Source organism: Chiloscyllium plagiosum, unplaced genomic scaffold (genome assembly GCF_037043375.1).
Source record: "Chiloscyllium plagiosum isolate Xiang-an unplaced genomic scaffold, Cpla_swu_hap1 HiC_scaffold_21, whole genome shotgun sequence".
Taxonomy (NCBI): Eukaryota; Metazoa; Chordata; class Chondrichthyes; order Orectolobiformes; family Hemiscylliidae; genus Chiloscyllium; species Chiloscyllium plagiosum.
In genome coordinates, this window is record NW_028270159.1 from 78,919,569 (window position 1) to 78,945,934 (window position 26,366).

Below are 26,366 nucleotides of genomic sequence, written 5' to 3' on the forward strand. Positions count from 1 at the left end.
TACGATGAACAAACGAAAACTTCATCCCTTTGCCTTGCTAATACCTTGCTGCCCCTGCAGATTAATGCAATGTGTTTTAATATCCCAGGACACACAGATCCCTCTCTACGTCAGAGTCCTATAACATCTCCCCATTTAAACTAAAGTCTCTGTCGATTCTCCCTGACACTCTCCACTTTGTATTGTAATGGACAGGGCTTTGCCCATTCACTTACCATCGCTACATCGATCTGTTTGCCAGCAGCTTACTTCCACTTCACAATTTACTTGTAAACTAGTTTCACCAATAATATACTCAGTTTTTATATCAAGACTGACTTGAGCAGATGACTTTTGGAAATCTCAACATTCTTCTGTCACTCTCTGTTCCTTATTCAGTGTGTCTGCCTGTTTCGCTCTGCTCGCCCAGAATATCTGTGATTGGCCACATTTATCCGTTATCATTTTGGAGATGCTTGATGGTGTCCATACCTCCTGTACGATCACAGTAAAACGTCTTCACCTCGATAGGCCCACGTCCTGGTCATAATTGCCAAACTGTCCAAATATTTGGTGACGCCATCACTTGAACTCTCCCGATTTGTGTTCAAGGTTGTGGACAATGATGTTGAATCAATTAATAAGATCCAATTAATAAGATCACGTTAACATTTATGGTATTATTGGATCGACACCCTCACTCCCAGCACCCCCCCCCCCCTGTCTTGGTTAGTACTTGTGCAGGTGGCCCTCTTCCTAACAACATTTGCAGCTCTTGGACTGCTTGTGATCCTTACTCTGTAACCCTCCTCTTTGCAGTTCCTGCTGAGGTTCATTTTACAATCGGCTACCATACACCCAGAAGAACTTAAAGTCTCACACACTGTCATTATTAGGATGAATGTTTGAATCATAAGCATTCATTTTACCTGTGTGGTATATCAATAATCCCATGCATTGCTGAAACCTTTAGGACGATGGGCGTATAGCTGAGAAATGGGATTTGTGTGTGTGGGAATCTTCATTGTCTGCCAGGACCATTTATTAACATGTTTCCCTCTGAACTATAAAGAACAAATGAACACAAGAAATAGGAGCATGAGTCTGAAATTCGGCTCCTCGAACCTGCTCCGATTTTTAATACAATCATGGCTGATCTCATCTATGAAGTGCTTTAAGAGGTTAAGAATGGCAAACATTAACTCCCAGATTGCTGAGATCCTCGATAATTCGACACGATCGTAATCGATCCATGCAGACCCCATCTCTCTGGCACTTCACTCATCTCTGAAACAACTGGATAACAAGGACACCTACATCAGTCTTCTGTATATTGGCTTTAGCTCTGCCTTGAAGACCCTAATGCCAACAAGAGTCATTGACATTTCTGAGTCCTAGGACTCTTTCCTCACATCGGGAACTGGATCTTTAACTTTCTGACCGGCAGATCACAATGAATGAGGATAGTTGGAAACTCCTCTTCTTCAATAATACGCAATACTGGTGCCCTTCAAGGCTGTGTATTCACCCCGCTTCAATATTTCTTACCCTCTCATGACCGTACCGCCAAATTCAGCTCTAACTCCATTTACAGATTTACTAATGACACCACGATAGTGGGTAGGTCTCAAAACCGACCTAGATTACACCTCCTCCCACGCTGCCCTCTGTAAAAACGCCATCCTTCACCTCCACTGCATCTGCTCCCAGGTGGACCAATTCGAATACCGAACAACCCAGATGACCTCCTTCTTCAAAGTCCGAAATTTCCCCTCAGACGTGGTTGACGATGCTCTCCACCGCATCTCCTCCACTTCCCGCTCCTCCGCCCTTGAACCCCGCCCCTCCAAATCGCCATGACGGCAGAATCCCACTGGTCCACACCTACCACCCCACCAATCTCCAAATATCGTATCATCCTTCGTCATTTCTGCCACCTCCAAACAGGCCACACCACTAAGGACATGTTTCCCTCCCCTCCCCTACCAGCGTTCTGGAAAGGCCACTCCCTCCGCGACTCCCTCGTCAGTTTCACAACCCCCACCAACTCAACCTCCACTCCCAGCAACTTCCCCTGCAACCGCAAGAAATGCAAAACTTGCGACCACACCTCCCCCTCATTTCTCTCCAAGGCCCCAAGGGATCCTCCCATATCCATAAAAAATTCACCTGCACCTCCACACACAACATTTACTGCATCCACTGCACCCGATGTGGCCTCTTCTACCGTGGGGAGACAGGCCGCTTACTGGCGGAACATTTCAGAGAACACCTCTGGGACACCCGCACCAAACAACCCAGCCGCGCTGTGGCTGAATGCATTTACTCCCCCTCCCACTCCGCCAAGGCCATGCAGGTCCTTGGCCTTCTCCATCACCAGACCATGGCAACAGACGCCTGGAGGAAGAGCACCTCATCTTCCGCCTAGGAACCCTCCAACCACGAGATGAACACAGATTTCTCTAGCTTCCTCATTTCCCCTCCCCCCACCTTATCTCAGTGCCAACCCTCGGACTCAGCACCGCCTTCTTGACCTGCAATCTTCTTCCTGACCTCTCCGCCCCCACCCCCACTCTGGCCTATCACCCTCACCTTAACTTCCTTCCACCTACGCATTCCCAATGCCCCTCCTCCAAGTACCTCCTCCCGACCTTTTATCTTAGCCTGCTTGGCACACCCTCCTCATTCAAGAAGAAGGGCTTATGCCCGAAAAGTCGATTCTCCTGCTCCTTGGATGCTGCCTGACCTGCTGTGCTTTTCCAGCAATACATTTTTCAGCTCTGATCTCCAGCATCTGCAGTCCTCACTATCTCCTACAGGAAATAGCGCTTAGTGACATGGTGTTCAGACAACAATATTTCCCTCAATGTCAGCAAAACAAGGGAACTGGCCATTGACTTCAGGAATTGAACTGAAGGACACACACTGGTCTCTGTCATTGGTGCTGATTTGGAGGTAATGGACAGCTTCAATTTCCGAGTAATAAATATTACAAACAATCAGTCTATTCATGTCAACTCTACAGTCAAGAAAGCACATCAATGCATCTACCTCTTCTGACGGGGAAGAAAATCTAGCATTTTAGCAATGGCTCTGACCAATTTTAACATTGCACTGCAGAAAACATTCTATCCAGACGCTTCGTATGGTAACTGCTCTGGCCGTACTGCAAGAAATTACAGAGATGCGTGTATCTAACACAATCCATCACACAAATCACATTTCCTTCCATTGACTCGTTATTGAATTCCCACTGCTTCAGGGATGCAGCTAACACAATCAAAGGCCCCTCCCACCACCGCTATGTTCTTTCCCAACCTCTTCCATCGGACAGAAGATGCAAATGTTTTAAAATACGTACCAATGGATTCAGGAACAATTTCTTCCGTGCTGTTATCAAACTTATGAATGGACCTGTCATATATAGAGTTGATCCTTCTCTGCACCTGTTCAAAAGCTGTGAAACTATATTAAACTGATGTCCTTGGGTAAGGTATGATTTGTACTGAAGAGAATGCAACATAATATTCTTCACTGTTTCTCAGAATGTATGACTATCACAAAACAAGCAAAATCAATCTGCATACCATACGTCTGGGTCTGGTCTGCTCGATAACACTTTAAACCTATGTCTCCTGTGGTCTGTGTAAAAGACTTCCATTATCCATTACTTCCATGCCTGTCGTAATTTCGAAAGGATCTATTTTGTAACCCTCAGCCTCGTAGTTCATGTGAAAGAAATGATTTATTATATTGTCCCGCATCATTTATGATGGGAGGTGGCAGGATTGCAGAGTTTCTGTCTGATCCGTGAATGATGAAGTCAATTAGCCTTGTCTATCCGATGCTTCTTATGGTTTCTGGCATGCAACTATTTCTGTGTCGTAGCTTCACCAGGTTGACACCTTACGTTTAGATATACCCAGTGTATGCACTCATAGAACATAGAACATAGAAAAGTACAGCACAGAACAGGCCCTTTGGCCCACGAGATTTAATCCTAATGTCAAATATAGTAACTTAACCTACGCACCCCTCAACTCACTGCTATCCATGTGCATGCCCAGGAGTCGCACCAATGTCCCCAATGACTCTGCTTCCATGACCACAGCTGGCAACCCATTCCATGCATTCACAACTCTCTGCATAAAGAACCTAACTCTGACATCTCCTTTGTACCTTCCTCCTAATATCTTCAAACTATGACTTCCCATACCATTCGTCCTGCCCGGGGGAAAAGTCTCTTCCTATTGATTGTATCTATTCCTCGCATTATTTTCTATACGTCGATCAGGTCTCCTCTCTTCCTCCTTCACGCCAGAGAGAAAAGTCCGAGCTTATTCAAACTTTCTTCATAAGGCAAACCCTCCAGTCGAGGCAGCATCTCGGTAAACCTTCTTTGCGCTTTCCCCGAAGCCTCTGCATCTTTCCTATAGTAGGGAGACCAGAACTGGACACAATATTCCAAGTGTGCTTTCACCTGGGACTTGTAGAGCTGCAGCTCTTAAACTCAATCCCACTTAATGAAAGCCAAAACTCCATATGCTTTCTTAATAACCCTATCCACTTGGGTGGCAACTTTGAGGGATCTATGTACTTGCATACCCAGATCCCTCTGTTCCTCCACATTGCCAAGGATTCTGTCTTTAATCTTATGTTCAGCATTCGTATTCCACCTTCTAAAATGCATCACTTCGCGTTTATCCAGGTTGAACCCCATGTGCCATTTCTCAGCCCAGATCTGCATCCTATCTATGTCGCGTTGCAGCCTGAAGTAGCCGTTTATACTGTCGACGATACCTGCAACCTTAGGGCCATCTGCAAACTTACTAACCCACTCTTCAACCTCCTCATCCAAGTCATTTATAAGAACTACAAAGAGCAGAGGCCCAAGAACAGAGCCCTGCGGGACCCCAATCAACACTGTCCTCCAGGCAGAATATTTTCCATCTACAACCACTCTCTGCCTTCTGTCAGCCAACTAATTCTGAATCCAGATCGCCAAATCTCACTGTATTCCATACTTCCTGTCGTTATCTACTCTACTCTTCATTTCTCTTCATCGACTCTTCATTTAAACAGGTTTGATCACTGGCTCCAAGTCATAACCCTCCCATTAATCTGCTTCCCCGGCCCTTCCATTTCTTCGTTGTCATGTCTTTGGAATGTACTTTGTTTAGAGGCTTTGGTAAATTTGTACAGTGCATCTTGGAGGCTGTCATTGAGTTACACCATGCAGAAGGACTGGTTACTACTTACAAACAGTCTCTAACACACTCATTAAAAGGCAGAGCTCATAGGAACAGCTGAAACAAAAATATACCAGGTTTCTTCAGGATTAAAGCACCTATCACTGCCGCGAACAGAGAGCTCCTGAGCAGTTTAAGACTTCCCTGTATCTTGTTCAGAGTCCCAAGCTGTTTAGTTGCCTGAGAACCAATCACATCGTTGCTGGTAGCAGACAGCCTTTATCAGTGGTGAACTAGTGGCCAATCATCAATGAGCTCCTTGTCACAAACAAAGGCTGCATCTGTGTATATCTCCGTTCATCTCCAATCACATTTCAATTATTGGGTCACTATCAGGTAAATTGCTGTCAAACCTTGCAGCTATCCTCCACTTTCTATCTGTTTGTAAGGTCGCTCTTTTCACATTTTAGTCCACAATTACACTCAATTCTTTTTAAAAAAAAATGTTTTTATATGTATGCGCCCTGAGAAAACTAAAATGCCATTTCAAAAACGCATTTACTTGCAAAATACATGATGCACATTTTTTATAAAAAGTGCAGTCTATTTATTATTTCTCCCTTCTTGCAATGTTATGCAAGCTTCGCATTTCTTAAAGCTTTTACGTATTTCACCATTTGTATTTTAGGACAATATATCTGAATTCACATTCGGTTTTCTTTTGATGTGTATCATAAAATGGTTACAACAAACGACACCATCAAAATATGTTGCATTGTTAATTTGAAACTTTTAAAGAAGGCCAGTGGATTACAATCTGTGTAATTTTGTATTTCATTGTTCTTTGTTGGGTGGTCTTGGAAGTGCTGAAGATCTAACAGCAATCCCAAAGTCCCCTTTCCTATGGAAGTGGACATTTCCAATGATCGGTATTGATTCTAATAGAAATATCCTCCAGGTTCTCAATTCCTAATTCATCATCCTGGAACAAGACAGCACGTCGACCCAATTCAGAAGCATCAGCGGCCATTTTGAAAAGACTGGAAAACGCAGGTATGGTAAAATAGGTTCATCAATTCAAATTGCTTTCATCCTTTCAACATTAACCTCGCACTCTACTAACTAAACCACCTTTCTCTTATTTCGTTCAAAAACTCGTTAAAGGCACAGCTGTCCAGACAAAATTATGGACAAATTTCCTATAAAAGCAAACAATCCAAAAATCTATTAATTTCTCATTTAGTTTTAGGAAAGAAATTCTAATAGTATCACTTTTGCTGTCTCTATCAACATCTTTGCGCTTGTGTGTGTATGTCTGTGTGACTGTATGTGCACGTGTGTCTCTTTAAGTCGATATGTGTGCTTCTGTCTGTAGGAGTCTCTTCACATCTCTCTGTATATGTGATTGTGTCTGAGTATTTGTACGTATTTCCGTCTGTCACACACACACAGAGACAGGCACAAAACACACACACACACAGAGACAGGCACAACACACACACACACACGCACACACACACACACACACGTTCAAACATAACGAAAAGCAATATATCACTTCAAGCCCAAGAGGAATAGTCAGAGGTACAGATATATTGGGGTTTAAACCACATTTCAATTGTTACAATCCCGAAAATAACAGAGAACCCGTTGCACAGAGGTACAGACCCAGAGATACATAAACATGGAGACACACACTAATACACACAATGAGACACAAACACACTCGCATAAGCACAGATAGTCAGGCAGAGATAGATGGGTAGATACACACAGAGAATCACAAAGACAGGAACACACGATAATACACAAACACATTCAGAGAAAGACATGCATAATGCCAAACAGAATCAGTGTGCAGTAACTGACACTGCGCTGTGTCTAACCATCTGCAGCACAATCTGTGTCCCATCAGCTCATTCCCAGTTTTTACAGATGAAATGTTGATGAGAAAGTGGAACAGTCGCGTGAGGTCTCTCAGCATAATACCCGTGAAAAGGTGAATCTGGTTAAAAGATCATGGTCATTTGAGCAACTAACAGACTTGTACACCACATCCGTGTAATCACTGCATGTCCAGCTGCGAAATGGATTGATGATGATGGCAAGTAGTTATGTTCCCCATAATTAGGAAGATTTAACTTGCAGTGCAGCTTGCTCAGCACCACAGTCACAAACATTCTCTGTCTCCACCATCCACACTCAGTAGCAGTGGAATATACCACTGAAAAGATGCACTGTAGAAATTGCCCAAAGTTCCTCACAGAGCAGCTTCCAGAACCACAGCATTATCGCCTGGAACACTGAGCACAGCAGATAGACGGGACACCAGTTGACAGTGCCACATCAAACCACTCGCCACCCTGGCTCGGAAAATCGTCTCAATTCCACAAGTGCCATTCGTTGTAAATCCACGAACTCCCTCCCTTACATCATGATGGGTTTATTTGGACAAAATGAATGGCAGCAGTTCAAGACGCTAACTCATCGTCAACTTCGCCAGAACAATTAAATCTGAGTAATACGTGGTAACCCAGTGGCAATGAGCCAAACACATTAATGAACCACAAAATAAAGGTCACTGTTTGAAACCCACGTGCTCCAATGCTGAGCTTTTGAATAAATTGTGTCCATTTTCGAGAAAATTGAAATACGATTTCATTTGAATTCATCAAATTCTGAACAGTCTTCAGAGGGTAGATGGTGAAAAATTGATCCTGTGGGTCTGGGTATCTAAAACACGATAACACAGTCTCAGGAGTTGCGGAAAAGCTCAGCAGGTCTGACAGAATCTGTGAAAATAAGTCAGTGTTAAAGTTACACCATTTACAGATCTTTTGGTTATTATTGACAGCACCCTCAGTGTAAGGGGCAGGTTATTTGGGAATGAGATGAGGAGAGAGCGATTAACTCTAAGGCCCCTGAGTCTTTAATATTCTATGTCCCTGACGATTGTTGATGCACCCTCATTGAGTGCATTTCAGATTGGAAGACACAGATTGCTGGTTTCTCAGGGAGTCACGGGATATGTGGATTGCACAGGAAACTGGATATGAAATCTAAGTCTAGCTTTGATTGGATTGACTACTAGAACGGACTGAACATTTTAAACAGGCTGTATAGACCTCACATTCTTTCTTCAGCGTTAACCACATTCCAATTATTCAGTAATTATTACTTTTCTAAATTCCTACCGCCCTGCTGAATTCCCCTACTCTCATAACACATGAGCTAACCTTTCCCTTCTCTCGGCAGATGTTGCATGACCTTATCAGATTCCTCTGAATGGCCTGTGTTTAATTCAGAGAGAATTATAACTCTCTATTCCTGTTTCTGTGAGAGAAAACATTTTCCAAACCGATTCCTTTAATTCTATTTGTTCACAGAGAAAGGAGGCATTGTTCTGTCTAAATGCATTACATGCTCATGAGGGCATCAAGATATTGTGATGATTTTTAAAATAAAATATATTAAACATAATGAAATTCATGATGAAAACACGAGACCCAATTCGATCTGTAAGGGGCAGGAATTCAGTCATGCGAGGTGAAATTGATGACTGCAGATGCTGGAGATCAGTGTCAAGATTAGAGTAATGCAGGAAAAGCACAGCAGGTCAGGTAGCATCCGAGGAGCAGGAGAGTCGACATTTCGGGCAAAACACCATCATCGGGAATGAGGCTGGGAGTGTCCATCGTGGACAGATAAATGGGAGGGAGTGGGGCTGCGGAGAAGGGAGCGGAGAGCGCAATTGATGGATGGGGTTGGGGGTAAAGGTGATTGGTCGGAGAGGACGGTGGAGCGGATAGGTGGGAAGGAAGATTGGCAGGTAGGACAGATCATGAGGATAGTGCCGAGCTGGCAGGATGGAACTGGGATAAGGTGGTCGGAGGAGGAAATCAGGCAAATGTTAAAGGCCACATTGATGCCCTGGGGTTGGAGGTTCCTGAGGAGGAAGATCAGGCGTTCTTCCACCAGGCGGCGAGTGGTGAGTGAGTGGTGATAGAGAAGTTCCAGGTCCTGCATGTCCTCGGCAAATTCCGAGGGGGAATTCAATTCTCCATCCGCCAGTTGTTGTTTTGTATGTTGCTCCTGACCCATCAAAACACAGATCTGTGTGAATGCGCAAACAACCTCTCTCTATACATTTCACTCAAAATAATGTCAATAACAGGACGGATTAAAACAAAATGCAAACTGTGTTGAATGCTGGATGTAGGGAATCATGTTACTGTAGAGCCTTTACAGCACTGGGATAGGCTTTCGGCCCATCATTCACAAACCAGTCTGCACTACCTCTTGAAACCTCTCCAATTATCCAGATCCCTGTCTGATTGAAGACTGTGTGTGTGGAGTTTGCACATTCTCCCCGTGTCTGCGTGAGTTTCCTCTGGGTGCTCCAGTTTCCTCGCACAGTCCAAAGATGCGCAGGTCAGGGTGGATTTGCAACACTCAATAGTCAATAGTGTCCAGGTGAGTGTTGGTTATATGGTTAGCCATGAGAAATGCGGGGTTACAGGAATAGCGTAGAGGGTGAGACTTGGTGGGATGCAGGATGAGCCGAATAGCCTGTTTCTACACTGTAAGAATTTTATGATCCTATACTCCATACCATCTATATCTGTGGATGAAGAGGACTATCACCTGATCAAATATCCCCTTCAATGGGTCAACGTTTGTTTTCTATCTGACAAAGAACTGCAGATGTTACAGATCTGAGAGACAGCACAAAAATTGCTGGGAAACTCAGCAGGTCCGGCAGCATTTGTGGGGAGTGAACCTTTTAGATCCAGTGATTGTTCTTAAGGGCTGAAGGCTTCTGATTCTGGTGTTTTCAGACCTGTTGACGTTTTACAAGCAATTTGTTGTTTTGCTTTCAGCCCCAGTTCAGTTGGTGACTATCACGGCCTTGTTATGTGCGTTTGGGAAAACGGACACTTTATCAGCTAGCGCGGTGGTGGTGTAGTGGTGAGCATAGCTGCCTTCCAAGCAGTTGACCTGGGTTCGATTCCCGGCCATCGCAGTGTCGTGGCTTTTCCTGTGGTTTAGTAAGGAAAAGTCTTGAGCACCAACGTTGCATTCTGTGGCGAAATGGATTTGTCAGGTTGCTTTAGGGTTTTCATGGCGTTGGTTCCTGTTAATTGCCGTGACAATCCGGGCAGCGTTGCTCGAAAGCTTTCCTCTCTGCTGCCCATTGCTTATTTGAATATTGTTCGCAACATAAGGTTCGTTTTGTTTTGTTCGAAAAGTGAGGGATTGCTATCGTCAGAAACTTTAAATAATTACAGAAGCCCCTGGAAATTCGGAACAGATCCAACAGCTTCTATCGTGGACAGGAAGGAGGTTTAAATGCGTCAAATTTCTTCAAGGTTAAAATACATTCGCATCTCAAAATCATTTGGAAGCTTAAGAATTACAAACATCACATTATAACTTTTGCTCATCCGTTCACGTTTCACAATATCATTCCGGTAGCAGGACGACCAGTTTTTTATGGTTTATGCAATGTTACTATATTCGAACATTGACTGTTTCGTAGTTAAATGATGTTTCATTTCGTTCAGTTTTCCAATAGAGTTGGGTTAGTCCACACTTTGTTTTTTTGTTTGTGTTACAACGATAGTGCGAAGTAAATTGTGTTTCGGTTCAAGCCTGGAAGTTTCACCAATTGAATTGCATTGCCGTACATTTGCCTTCAGGAGAAAAGAAAAAGGGATCTAGACCATCTTCTTCATTAATAGGAGTTTGATCTGGTTCAAAACCTCTTCAATTTCGGTCAATAAATGTTCCTACAGTCCGCAACAATGATTTTCACAGATTACGAGGAGGATGCACAGACATCGTTATTAATTGGCATTACCTCGGACATGAGACGTTTGGGAACGATATTCCTCAGACCATCGACTGTCTGCTCAGCCAAGGTTAAAGGCCTGGAATCCGGCAAAATTGGGAACAATGCAATTCCCAGGAGACTGAGAGGTTAGTAACAGAGCAGGAGGTGGAGAGTCGGGAACAGAACTACAGGGACAGTCCGCTCTGATCACTGACCCTTCACCGTCAGTATATCCAGTGCCAGGAATGACTGCCATTGGTCAGAATGACAAAATGTTATTATGGAAAATAAAGAGCACGAAAGTAAGGGAAAGTTTAAAGCATGAAAGCAATGGAAGGCTTAAAGCATGAACCCCACTGGCGATCTGTTGCAAGGGATCTGTAGAATGCAGGATGAGATAAGAATAGTGGAATTCTCTCACACCAATTAGCAAAGAAAGGTTGACGCTGAAAGGTCTCGATGGTGAGATTAGATGACAGTTAGTAAAGTTAGGCTTCCTGTTATGTATCATTATGACTCGATTGGGAACATAAATATTTGGGACATGACATTAAGTATCAAATTAATAGTTAATAGAGTCAGCCTGATTGAGATTATTGACAATAAATAACTAATTATGGCATCGGGAAAATATGAAGTAGGGTCTGGAATTTAAGACCATTGTTGCAAAAGCTGACATTAAATATCTAACCGTTCACATGAGAATAACGTTAAGTAGAATGAACAATTAAAGAGATGATGGGAACTAACATCACTGGTTTATTGTGTAGCGAGTGTGAGGTGCTTTGATTAATATATTTAGACATGCTGATCAGCAAACAAAGCATGGGAAAAATGTATAAAAAACCATGGACAATGAAGTTCGAGAGCATTCGAGAATCTGCTTTCTCGGTGTCACGGTTTTTCGTTTGCAAATAACAGACCGACTTCTTGAAGAACTCTCTACGTCTCCTGGTAATTCTCTATACTTTTTCCACGACAAAACTCAGCTGGTCTGGCAGCATCCATGCAGAGAGAATCGTGGACAATATTTAACAACATCATCAGAACTCAATAATCTCCCTCAGGTACTGCCAAACGAGATAGTTTTGTCAGCAGTTTCTGATTTTGTTTCAGATTCCCAGAGGCCACAGTTCATTACATTAACCTTTAAACCATTGCAGAAAGTTCTTTGTGGTTCTTCACACGGAAATTTTCCGTTTGAGGAACATTTTCCTGCCCCCATTAGAAACAAGAAACACTGCAGCAGAGAAAACAGATGCTTTAACAACAACGATCGCTGTCGCCTTTGGAGGTCTTGAACCACCAGCCTTTCATTTAACGGTCTAATACGCTGACACTTCCAACCTAAAACCTTGCTCAAACATCTAAAGCAGGCTGTGACGGATTTCAGTCTGTCCTTCCCAACCGAGAAGTTTCCTCTTATCAGTTTTATTTTTCCAAATTAAAGTCTGGAACATTCATTATGGAGGCATGGGAACAGTCTTATCCCATCCACGACAGACACACCCATGTCACTGAGCACCAACTCTCCTCGAACTGCGACCATCTCCCTTCAAGCCTCCTTGTCCCTTGTGTGGTCCCGAGTTTTTTTATTGTCCCGGATTCAAGATGAGGTTGGATTTAACATGTAGAGGAACGATAATTATTTCAATATCTTAGATCAGTTCATGTCCCGAGAACATCAAAGTTAATGGTCTGTCCTCTTAAAGAAGGGGAAGCTGTCTTGACTGTCTCTGCTCAACCGGGCAGTTCACCCTTCTTCAATCTCCATGGATTTCAAATCTCACAGAGTTTCTGAAGATTCACAATGTTGGAGACTGGGTTATATGGTTTGCCTCTTTAACATTTTTTCCATCTGCCAATTGAAAATATTTTCCCAAAATCTCTTTAACACTCCTCTGCCTTGCATCATGTCCAGGGTCGAGATTTCCTGGCATTTGGAGAGATTCCCGAGCTTTTCTTTGCACCCAAGACAATTAACTGAAGATGGTAAAAACAATGAATGCAGATGCTGGAAACCAGATTCTGGATTAGTGGAGCTGAAAGAGCACAGCAGTTCAGGCAGCTTCCAAGGAATTTCGAAATCGACGTTTCGGGCAACAGCCTTTCATCAGGAATAAAGGCAGTGAGCCTGAAGTGTGGAGAGATAAGCTAGAGGAGGGTGGGTGTGGGGAGAAAGTAGCATAGAGTACAATGGGTGAGTGGGGGAGGGGATGAAGGTGATAGGTCAGGGGGGAGAGGGTGGAGTGGATAGGTGCAAAAGGAAATAGGCAGGTAGGACAAGACCGGACAAGTCATGGGGACAGTGCTGAGCTGGAAGTTTAGAACTAGGGTGAGGTGAGGGAAGGGGAAATGAGGAAACTGTTGAAGTCCACATTGATGCCCTGGGGTTGTAGTGTTCCAAGGCGGAAGATGAGGCGTTTTTTCTCCAGGCGTCTGGTGGTGAGGGAGCGGCGGTGAAGGAGGCCCAGGACCTCCATGTCCTCGGCAGAGTGGGAGGGGGAGTTCAAATGTTGGGCCACGGAGCAGTGTGGTTGATTGGTGCGGGTGTCCCAGAGATGTTCCCTTAAGCGCTCTACGAGGAGGCGCCCAGTATCCCCAATGTAGAGGAGACCACATCGGGAGCAACGGATACAATAAATGATATTATTGGATTTGCAAGTAAAACTTTGATGGATGTGGAAGGCTTCTTTAGGGCCTTGGATAGAGGTGAGGGAGGAGGTGTGAGCGCAGGTTTTACAGTTCCTGCGGTGGCAGGGGAAAGTGCCAGGATGGGAGGGTGGGTTGTAGGGGTGTGTGGACCTGACCAGGTAGTCACGGAGGGAACAAACTTTGCGGAAGGAGGAAAGGGGTGGGGAGGGAAATATATCCCTGGTGGAGGGGTCTATTTGGAGGTGGCAGAAATGTCGGAGGATGATTTGGTTTATGCGAAAGTTGGTAGAGTGGAAGGTGAGCACCAGGGGCGTTCTGTCCTTGTTATGGTTGGAGGAGTGGGGTCTGAGGGCGGAGGTGCGGGATGTGGACGAGATGCCTTGGAGGGCATCTTTAACCACGTGGGAAGGGAAATTGCGTTCTCCAAAGAAGGAGGCCATCTGGTGGGTTCTGTGGTGGAACTGGTCCTCCTGGGAGCAGATCCGCCAGAGGCGGAGGAATTGGGAATACGGGATGGCATTTTTGCAAGAGGTAGGGTGGGAAGAGGTGTTATCCAGGTAGCTGTGGGAGTCGGTGGGTTTGTAAAAAATGTCAGTGGCAAGTCGGTTGTCATTAATGGAGATGGAGAGGTCCTGTTCTGCAGCTGTTTATCTTGATGGGGGAGGGAGCGGTGGGGCTTGGCACATTGAAGAGCAGGAGAAAGTATTGTCACTTAACAGGGTCAGTGTCCAGAGGACTGTGATTGAAGGAATTTAATGAAATGCAGCACTTGTGTACAGTAAATTCACAGAATACTGCAGAAAACCGACGGATCTAGCAGTAACTGTGGAAAGAGAAACAGAGATAACATTTTGAGAGTGATATACTTGTGATCAAGCACTACACTGCCAGCGAAATTACAGTCACTAAAGTGTTTTTGAAGAAGATTCAGGTCTATTTGTTCATTCAAAAGTCAAAAAAGACAATGCTGCAAACTCTCAGAGCTGGCACTGGACAGTGCAGACCGACCTTGATGTTTTTTTCTTCTCTGATATACACCTGGATAATGTGGCACCAGAAGGCCTCCTCACAGCGGAAGTGGCCAATTATGTAAGACTTAGGTGTGGAGGATATTTTCTCTTTCAGAGGGTAGCAAATCTGTGAAGTTGTTTGCAACAGAGTGTTGTCAAGGCTGCATACATGCAAGGCTGAGAAAGACAGGCATTTGGTCACTTCGGGAATCGAGGGCCACAGAGATGAGGCCGAAAGGGGATTTGAGGATTAACCAAATCAGCCGTGATCTCATTGAAACTTGTCGCTGACTTGATGGGTTAAATTGCTTCCATCTGCTCAAATGACTTTGTTGTCATTTCGAAAATGTGAACCACCATTGCACATTAAGAAAAGCAGAAAGTTTAGAAGAGAAGATTACAGTCAAACTGAGTCAACATCATTTTTGAAAGGAAAAACACACGATGACAATCTGACAGATTTCTTTGGTAGCATGACCTGCAGAGTTGGTGAAGGACGATGCTCAGTAAACTTCATTTGAATTTTAGCAAGCAATCAATAAGGGGCTATATAAAAGTCCGTTGCACGAGAAAGGAGTTCTCGGTTTTGGGTCATAAAGCAGCATTGTCTGTCCATTGCCTATTTAACAGAAATCACCGAATCCAGATTAATGAGCAGTTTTCAAGTTGGAAAGATTAATTTAGTGAAATCCAAACTGGTTAGTCATCGGATTTAATGTTTTATCTGACCGAATGATTTGGAGGAAGTGGCAGAGTGAAATGCTGCGATACACAATAGGTGGGTGAACATATTGTGATAAGGATGTGGAATTTTGCAAACAGATATCGATAGTATGAATGAGTGGAGAAATCTTGGCAAATGCAGTTTCATGTAGGGGCACTTTTATCTGTTAATAGGTTCCCAGCTCTCCATTCAATTTGCAATGTTGCAACCCCACACAAGAGCGCATTCGCTCGCTGTTGCAGATTTTGTTGACACGTTGTCACCACTGTTTTTGATCATGTGTTGGTTTCTGAGTGAAAATTGTTTCCACTGTACCAGAGGTGCCAGAGACACGTTTATCAGTTCAGCCGATTATATGATAAACAATGTCCCTTTCAAAACGTGAGGTTCCATTCCTACCATGCACCAACCAAAATAGACAGAGCCGTGGAATGCGAATGGCCACATACTCGGGGGATTGAGAGTGACGGCTCCATGTCAAATAGTGCTGAAACAAAAGTAACTGATTTAGAATGCTCTGAATGAAACCGAACGGAACTCTCCCTAAACTTTTCCCAATTCACTCGGAAAATGATGGTGTTGCGTGCACGTGGGTTTACGTACTGAACAGTTTATTGTCAGTAACAGGGGTGGGGTGGGGCAGGATAGTGAGGTTTTCGCGTGGCTGAGATGTGATCTGGTCGAACGGGGAATTCAAACGCCCACAGAACAGAGAGCTGGTTGATCCAGGAACTCACTCCCATCTTCTGTTCCCAACCCAATTCTCCAGCCTTTTGTCTGTGACACTAAGCTCCCCTGAATTCCGGATTCAGTCTATTTCCCAGAATTCGCCCCAACCTTCTCCACATCTGCTGGCAGCTGTTACACCGCGTCTGTGTGTGATCGAACACAGTTTCATTCCCACACAGCAAACCCGGTCTGTTCGGAGCAAAGCCACACCCGCTGTGGGACAGATATGTGGGTCTCTGGCCCCAAATGTGTTTCTGCGACGGAGTAGTTAGCTCCTTCACCACTCACGGCAAGGATTGGTGCTTCAAAATGTGGGGAGAAAGAAAATAGGCACAAAAGTTTGGACAGGTTAGTTCAAGGGTTATTGTAAGCATCAGTGGAGCCCCTGCTTCAGAGTCTGAGTTTGAATCGCACAGACCTGGATCCAATTCGCATTCAGGAAATAAAGATTTATTTCTCTTCTTTTGGTTTATCCGAATGAAAACTATTTCCTGCTTCCACACAGAGCACAGACGCGGATCTGCCAGAATCAATCCAGTGATTGATCGCATCCAACTGGAAGGATAATTGCGGCAGATACAGGAGACACCTCTCACCGCAAATCGCCTCTAAGGATCTTGCCTTTCTCAGCTGAAACTATCTCACTGTTCCTTCAATGTCGTTTGTTTTCATTCTGGGAACTCCCTCCCGAGCGACATCATGGATGCATCTCTGTGCTGAGTACTTCCACGGTTCTGTAAAGTAACTTACTATCTCAAGCTCTGGAGTAATTATGGATGGGCAGTGAAGCTGATCCCAAAGAGTGACGTGCATACGCCAGAAATTAGTTTCAAACGGCTGCAATTTCGAAGTGAAAACCCGAAAGTATTCGGGAACAAGTGAGAAGTTTCGAAGGGGGAGTAGGATAAACTGAAAGTCGATGATGACTGGGAGACGTGAGGCAAGAATTGAGATTGATGCTGCTGGTGTAAGGCTCAACGTCAGTGCTAATGGGTTAGCCCTTACTACCCACTGTTCACACCGACTCACACACCACTCCTGGTAAATTCACCACAATTACCCTGATCATTTGGTATGAGATTCCCTCTGTGCATATTCATGCGTTTTATCGGCCCCGAGAGGATGAACGCATCCCCTTTACCCTGTCAGATTACAGAGGGGAAGGCAATAGTTTGAAAACAAAGCAGGAAGAGATTGCCCCTTTCGGTGCATTTTCAGTGAAGGAAGACCAGCTGTGACCTGTTCTTTCCTGCATAAGCGCAGGTTGATATATATTCTCATCGAGCAGCTTTATTACTGCAAGGAAGTCCGAGTTACTCTGATCAAATAATTAAGTAAATGCACATATGGATTTGAAGATCACCGTATGTGGCTTTGTCAGTTAAAGCATCTGGTAATAAGCAGGCGAGTATGGTGTCAAATGATCTGAAATGTTCCGTACATTGAAAGTCCATTGCATAAACTTATTGTAAAAGCCGTGTTGTTGATCCAATATCGCGACAGTGAGGGCTCAGCATGCTTCTTGTGTTTGAGCTCAGCCCGTTGTTATTTGGTGATACCAAGCCCAGCCGCCTGCTGTGGACCTTTTAGTCAATGTTCTATCCTGCTCATCCAGCGGCGAGATTCTGTACTCTGTTTAACAATGATTTCTCCATCTCTTCTACTTTTAGTCTCTCGCTGTCAGAGCAAGTCTTTTTTTAAATAATGAAGTGAGGCAGGAGACACTGCAGACTTGCCAGGAAATGTTGTGGTAATAACGCATCCATTGCGAGATGACAGCTCTCATTGTCTGCTGTCACCATTCATTAATTTTAGGCAAACTGCAATGACGTCATTGAAATCCTATAATTGGAGAGAAGCTGCTTTTCTTCTGGTCGGTTATGAATTCTAATTACAATTGTAAATGGTCATATTTTGACTGAAGGAATGGCACCTGACCTCAGACCTAAGTGACAGAGATATTACCTGGAGACTGTGAGCCCAGTTCTACACACTCTGGCCGGGGCGGTGGGGTGGTGGGGTGGGGCGGGTTGGGGGGAGGCGGAGAAAGCCACGAAACAGGTATACTCTCAAACTGTCACCGAATTTCAGACTTTTCCAAGAGTAGGAATAGAAATTGAGGGATATTGACAGACAGAGAGTGGGAGAATGTAGAAGAGAGTGAGATGGTATAGAGAGACAAATAGATAAGCATACGAAGGTCGACACTGAAAACAGAAGCTCTCCATTCAACGTTGTTGCTCATGGACAGAAAGGAGAAGATAAAGGTAATGAGTAAGGCCAGCCTTTCACCAACTCAGGAGAACAGCAACAGCATTACAGCCGATATCACATTTTTCATTTTACAGTTGACGTATGTCAACTAATGAGAGATTCTGATATGTATGCTGATTCGTGAAGTGAAACTGACAATTTCCCTGGAATTAAAACAATAAAATGCACAAGTAACCTGATTCTGTCGATATGAAAAAATAAATCTTTTTGTCTCCACGGGTGCTGTCAGGCCGGCTGAATTTGTCTGTCAATTCCTGTTGTTGATTCAGATTTCCAGGATTCGCACTTATTTGTTTTACACTAGTCTGAATACTGTTTGTGACAAAACTCCATCAATTTCCAGCACCATATAACATTCCCTGCTTTGGGAAGGCTATCAACAAGATAACCCGTCAGAGGAAATCTCCCATTGCCACAGCAGTCAGAGTACTGAATCCTTACCACTAGACTTCCAGGGAAATTGAAATATGGTGCTGTATGTTTCCATAATGAATCCCCTTTTATTATTTCATTCGTGATCATTTTAGCTGCACATCAACTTCGTTCTTTCTTCCATTCCTTTCAGCGTGGAAAAGGCCTTTCCGCCTATCTGCAGTGCGGGAGACCGGATATTCATCTACTCCAGTCCCAGTTTCCAGCATGAGGCACTTAACCTTGCAGGTTCTGATGTTTCCAGGGTTAATTTCAATGAGGTACTCCCTGTGCTTTAAATGACACAATCATAGGACTGAACTTTGACGTGGTCACACTGGATGGTAATCGCCCTGAGGAAATCATCCTCATTTTCATCCACATAGATGGACAGACAGACAAATCCCGCGAGAGCAGGAGAGATGTCAGGATGAGACCAGTTGAACGTGCTTCACATCCGCCAGTTTATCCGACCACCTCACCGCAGCATGTCAAAGATTTCTGCAGCACAGTAAATGCACTTCAGCTGAGCAAGTTTGCACCAGTCGAACTCAAGTCCCTGACTGTTCTCGTCTCATTTTCCAACAGTTGGCTCACAGCTTCAAACGCAGTTGGTGGTAGAAGTGTACACCTCAATGCGTCTCAAATTTCTCTAGAAATTTCTGCTTGCTGCACCCTGACAGGCAGTGGGTTGCAGATTTGCCCGTTTTTGTTTTTAAGCTGACTCTTCCAGTCGAAGTTAGGGAGCAATTTCCCTTCGCAATTATTGGCATTTCTCCATCACCATCAGTAGGATTCGAGGCTGCATGTTTAAAGCCATATGAATTTCAATTCCATTGCCTTAACCACTCCTCCAAGACGACAGGACGACACTGTGCAATTCACTTTCCAGGTCGCTTTCCTTGTGGAGATGAGGAAGAGTAAATCATCATTGGGTTTGTTTGAATCCAATCATTTCACAGCTTCCAAACGTGTAAAATTTCGGTGCGTGGTGAGGCTGGCTGCATCATTCTGATGGATGAAATGGGCATTCAGTTAAAATAAAAACAGAACTTGCAAGAAAACCTCAGCAGGTCTAGCAGCATTTCTGGAAAGACGTTAAGAGGCAATGTTTCAGAACGTCATCAGCGCTGTGTTTTCTCCCACAGGTCCTCCCAAATTGGCTCGTTTCTGCAGCAATTTCTTTTTGGTTTCAGATTCCCACAAGTCACAGTTCTTGACATTAATCTTGACAGCAATGCGGAAATGTCATTGTGGTAAGTCACACGATAGTGTTTCCATTTGGAGAATATCTGTTGACCTCATTAGAAACCGAAACAGTGCAGCAAAGCAAACAGATGCATTAAGGACAGCAATCACTATCGCCCTGGGGGCTCTTGAATCAGCTATCTTTCATTCAGCAGACTAATGCGCTGACACGTGCAATCCAGCACATCACACGATCCTCCAAAGTAGGCGGTTACTGAATCTCAACTTCAGTCTGCCCTTCCCAGAATGACAACTGTCCTCTATCAGATATATTTTTTCCAAAATAAAGCCTGGGACGCTCATTATGGAGACCTAGGAACAGTCTGATCCCACTCACTGCAGGCGTACCCATGTCACTGGGAAGCCTCTCTCCCACAACCGGGACAGTCAGGGTTCGAGCCTCTCAGTGTTTGTCTTGTCCGAGCTTTTTCAATGTCCTGGAGTCCTCAAACACAAAAACGAGAAATCTTTCAATGTCTCAGATCAGTTCGTGTCCCGAGAACATCAGAGTTAATGTCCCGTCCCCATAAAGAGGGGGAAGCTGTCCTGACAGTTTCTGCTCAGTCCGACAGTTCACCCTCGCACATTGCCCTCCGATTCCCACTTCCCAAAAAGTTTCTGAATATCCACAAAGCTGGAGACTGGTTTCCATGTTTGTCTCCTTAACATTGTTCCGCTCTGAAATGTCAATATTTCCCCAAAATCTCTTCACTATCCTCTGTCTTTCACCATGTCCGGGGATGAGAATTCCCTTCATGAGGAGAGAGTACAGAGGCTGGTAAGTTTCACTTTGGAGCCAAGAAGGTGAACCAGAGATTTCCTGCGGCTGTTTATAATGATGTGGGAGGGAGCGGTGGGGATGGGCGCTTTGGCGAACAGGAGGAAAACTTGCCACCGTCCAGGGTCAGGACATGGAGGACTGTGATTAACGAAATCGAATGTAAAGTTGCACTTTTGCACAGTACATTCAGAGAATACTGCAGAAACTCGATGTGTCCAGCAGTATCCGTGGGAAGAGAAACGGTCAAGGTTTGATAGTGGTACAGTTCTGATTAAGAACTCGAGGTTACAAAATCAAATCGAACAACTGGCATGGTTTGTTGAGATTGTTCTTTTTTCGAGTTTGAGCGCGAAATCGTCCTTTCGGAAATCATTGAAAACGTAGTCGGCAGAATTCGAAACTGCGTGGGGATTCCCAATGGATTTCTAACCCATCACCTTTCCCACTCGGACACGACTACACATTTAACTCCCGTGCTTAATACATCTTATGAAATGAATGTTTCCATCCTGCAATACCAGTATTTGGCTTGCCCTGTCCGCAGCCTGACCCCAGTATTCGCTGTCCCCCTCTCTTGGTTCAGGACGGAGAAGGATGCTGGGAGATCAAGTTGAATTACACGCGTTGATGAGAGATAATTGTGGCTCAGCAGTTAGCACTGCTGCCACACATCACCATGGTCCCAAGTTTGCTTCCAACGTCGGGCCACTGTCTGTGTGCTGTTTGCACATTCTCCCCCTGTCTGCGTGGGTTTCCGTCCACAGTCCAAACATGTGTTCGTCAGGTAAATTTGCCGCGGTAAATTGCCCATAGTGTTTGGTACATTACTCACAGAGAAATGAGTCTGGGTGGGTTACTCATCAGAGGGTCAGTGTGGGCAGGTAGGGCCGAAGGGGGCCACACTGGAGTGAATTTAATCCATTAAAGTGGATGGGAAGGATCCATTTTCATGTGCAGAGAGATTAATAAACATAGCAATGGATCGAGAAAATAAAAACGTTGTTGTATTGGTCCAGTGCATTCATCGCCAGCTGAGTTACTGAGGGTTACCTCAGATTACAACAGGATCTGTACCAGATGGGTCAATGGGCTGAGAAGTGGCAGCAGGAATTTAATTGAGATAAATGCGAGGTGCTGCATTTTGGGAAAGCAAATCTTAGCAGGACTTATGCCATTAATGGTGAGATCCTTGGGAGTGTTGCTGAACAAGGAGACCTTCGAATGCAGGTTCGTAGCTCCTTGAAAGTAGAGTCGCAGGTAGGTAGAATAGTGAACAAGGCGTCTGGTCGGCTTTCCTTTATTGGTCAGAGTCTTGAGTACAGGAGTTGGGAGGTCATGTTGCGGCTGTACAGGACATTGTTTAAGCGAATGTTGGAATATTGCGTGCAATTTTGTTCACATTCCTATCGGAAAGATGTTGTGAATATTGAAAGAGTTCAGAATAGATTTACAAGAATGTTACCAGGGTTGGAGGATCTGAGCTGCAGGGAGAGGCTGATCAGGCTGGGGCTATTTTCCCTGCTGCGCCGGAGGCTGAGGGGTGACCTTCGCGAGGTTTACAAAATTATGAGGGGCATGGATAGGATTAATAGACAAAGTCTTTTTCCTGGGGTCGGGGAGTCCAGAACTAGAGGGCATAGGTTTAGTGTTAGAGGTGAAAGATATAAAAGAGACCTATAGAGCAATGTTTTCACGCAGAGGGTGGGACTTGTATGGAATGAGCTGCCAGAGGATGTGGTGGAAGCCGGTACAATTGCAACATTTAAGAGGCATTTTGTTGGGCAAATGAATGGAAAGGGTTTGGAGGGATATGGGTCGGGTGCTGGCAGGTGTGACTAGATTGGGTTGGAATATCTGGTCTGCATGGACGGGTTGGACCGAAGTGTCTGTTTCCATGCTGTGCATCTCTATGACTCTATGATTCTATGTGATCTTGAAGAAGATTCGCTTTTGGCAAATCTAATGTGCAATTCATGTCTGTTTGTGTCATCTGAGGTCAAGATATGAAAATGTTTCAAATAGTCACAGCTGGCTCTGCAGAGTTAAGACCGACTTTCGGGTGTTTATACTGCCCTGATTTAAAGATGTGGAAGATGTGGGACCAGTGGGCCTTATCACAGCGGATGGGGTCAAACATGTAAGACTGACGTGAGGAAAATATTCTCTCTTTCGGAGGATAGCAAGTCTGTGGAAATGCATCCAACAGAGGTCTGTCAAGAATGGGTACATTCAAGGCTGAGATAGACAGTTATTTAGTCAGTCCGTAATCAAGGGCCACGGAGATAAGGCTGAAAAGTAGAGTTGAGGATTATACAAATAAGCCGAGAAATCATTGAAAGCTGTCGCTGACTTGATGGGCTAAACTGCTGCTATCTGCTCTAATGTCTTTGCTGTCATTTGGAAAATGCTAGACACCATTTAAAATGAGTAAAACACAACGTTAGGAAGAGATGTTTGCACTCAAACTGAGTCAACATTATTTATTGAAAGGAAAATCACACTTGCCAATTTGCCGGATTTCTTTGCTAACATGACCAGCGGAGCAGATCAAGGGAGCTGTTCGGTATAGTTCTTTCGAATTTCTGTCAAATACTCAATTGGGAGCCATATAATAGATCATTGCACACTGAGAGAGTTCACGGTGTTGGGTAATAAATCAGCATTAACTGTCCACTGTCTACTCACAAGAAGTCACCGCATCGGGATTATTGAACAGTATACAAGTTGAAAATATATAATTAGTGAAATCCAGAATTGTCGGTCATCGGGCTTCAATGATTTATCTGTCTTAATGACTTGAAGGAAGTGGCAGAGTGAAATGTGTCCAGTTCTGCTGCCGATACGCAACCAGTGAGCGGGCTTATTTTGATGAGGACGTGCAAAACTGCAAAAAGATAATGATAGTATGAGTGAGTGGAGAAATCTTGCAGTTTCATGCTGTGAGTGTGAGGTCATGCCACTTTGTGAGGAATAATCAAAAGACAGACTAATATTAATATGGAAAGAAACCCAATAAAAGTGTGGTTCAGATGGTTTCCAAGAAAAGACGGAAACTAAGTCGCCTGTAAAGTAATCGATGACCAAGATATGGCTTGGCTTGTTCTATGGAACATACGTATTTTATTGATTATTGTTCTCCAAACATTCTTTACAATAGAACCGGGAGTGGGAGAGGGGAAATTAAGACCACCCGTGATTACTGCCATCTTTTAGCGCTCACACACAGTACTTTTTCTTGTACGTCTTATTTCTCACTCTGGTTACTGCGAGTGGGCTTGTCAACTACACCTGCTACTGACTTCTTTTCTCACTGTTCCTTATCTCGGCACAAAACACATTTTACATCCTTATTTCCTGAGTCAAGGGAATCTCTAATCATTGCATAAATATCACTAAAATCTCGGCATTTCGCACGCCTCTGAATGTCATCTTCCAATATTAATTGATTCTTTACTATATTGTAATTGCACATGATAAGAGAAAGAAAAAAAAGACATTGGTGGACCTGGGCTTCAGACGCGCGTTATTGAAGTTAAAACGCAGATTACTGCCCACAATACGATCATAGAAGCACTCAATTAATCTACAGAAAAAGTACAGTGCCGTAGGGCATGTCAAGAGCAGCACCAGAAACACAACAGAAATACTGTTCTGGGCTACTATTTTGTATGTATTTCTCAATGAGCAATAGACTTTTACATGTGTTCCATCAGGAGGTACTTCACACAAGGAAGTAACCAGTGCTGCTGACGGTCATATAATCCCAGTTCCAACTCCCGGGATCAGAGATACTCAGTGTCCTGTGTATCGATATGAGGAACAGCTGTCCGTGGCATTTACGGGCGAGATGAACTTTATGAATGCAGCTCGCACGTTGTCAGCCTCTTTCTCCTATATATTGTTTCTTGCAGTCCCTTGGTGGAATCTCGTTAAATACTTTGTCCTGCACTTGATGGGTCTTGGGTCTTGTGTTCTCAAACCTCAACAATCGGAAGCGGAAACTATTGATTGAAACTAATTCAATTCATAACACTCACAGGACCGCAGCGTTTCCCATGAGCTTCAGCAGCGCTGAGAATGTCATCGAGGAAGGGGAGGAAAAGGCTGGAAACCTTCTTCCCAGCTCCGCTGAAAATTCCAACAACAACTCCGAGGACCGGAGCTTCACATCTTTCTGCTCCAAAACTCTATGGTTTTCTGCCGCAGAGAATTGCACCCTCAACTCCCGCGTGCAAGGTGAGGATACCAAGCTCGACACTATCAAGGATGGTAGTTAGAGCGAGGGCAACACCGGTCACTATCATATAGACAGCCACAAACACACTCTTTGCATATGGAAGTCCATTCCTTCACACTCTCTTCATTTTACCATCATCCCAGAGATTATTCTGATAAAACAGGTTTGCACTGCCTCTGTGACAAGGAGACCATTGATTTATAAAGGTCAGAAAGTCTGTCCACAATAGCCGAAATACTGCCTCAACAACACTCCACAACTCCTACACATGATTCATTTTGTAATGAAGGCTGACATTTCATTTCCTGTCCTGGTTAATGGATGCCCTGTATGAATTCTGTTCGTGATGTGTGACCAAGGACATTCCGGTCCTTTTTGGCAAAAGCACTTCCCAACCTCTCACCTTCTAATAAATACAACATGAAAAGGAATGTATAAGTTAACAAAAAGAACAAAGGAAATTTACAGCCCAGGAACAGGCCCTTCGGCCTCCAAGTCTGAGCCGATCCAAATGTACTATCTAAACCTGTCGGTCAATTCCTAAGCATCTGTATCCCTCTGCTCTCCATCTACTACATCTGTCCACACGCATCTTAAATGAATCTACCGTACCTGTTTCTACCACCTCTGCTGGCAGCGCGTTCCAAAGGCCACCACCCTCTGTGTGAAGTACTTGCCGCGTTTATCCCCCTTAATCTTTCCACCTCTCACCTTGAAAGCGTGACCTCTCGTTATTGAATCCTTCACCCTCGGAAAAAGCTTATCTCTATCCACCCTGTCGATACCCTTCACGATTTTGTAAACCTCAATCAGGTCCCCCCTCAATCTCCTTTTTATTAATGAAAACAAACCTAACCGACTCAACCTTTCTTCATAGCTAGCGCCTTCCATCCTCGTAAACCTTCTCTGCATCCTCCAAAAGGCGTCCATATCATTTTGATAATGTGACGACCAGAACTGTATACAGAATTCTAAGTGCGGATGAACCAATGTCTTGTACAATGTTAACGTGATTTGCCAGCTCGCATACTCAATATGCTGTCCAATGAAGGCAAGCAAACCATATTCCTTCTTGACTACTCTATCCATCTGTGCAGCAACCTTCAGAGTACCATGGACCTGCACTCCCAGATCTCTATGCCCAACAACTTTTCTCAAAGTTCTTCCGTTCATTGAAGAATTCGCTCTAGAATTAGTCTTGCCGACATGTATTACCTCACATTTGTCTGCATTGAAAACCATCTGCAACTTTCCGTCCAAATCTCCAGTCCCTTAATATCCTCCTGCATTCTCTGA

General features: G+C 44.2%; 1 long non-coding RNA gene and 1 other non-coding gene across 10 annotated transcripts in view; both read left to right on the plus strand.

The window, feature by feature from the left end:
- The window catches only part of LOC148146456 (uncharacterized), a 931,882-nt gene that overhangs the window by 435,493 nt on the left and 470,023 nt on the right, over positions 1–26,366 (plus strand). The window lies entirely within an intron of this gene.
- trnag-ucc (transfer RNA glycine (anticodon UCC)) lies at positions 10,120–10,191 on the plus strand. Its single transcript has one exon. It is a non-coding gene; the product is annotated as a tRNA-Gly (tRNA).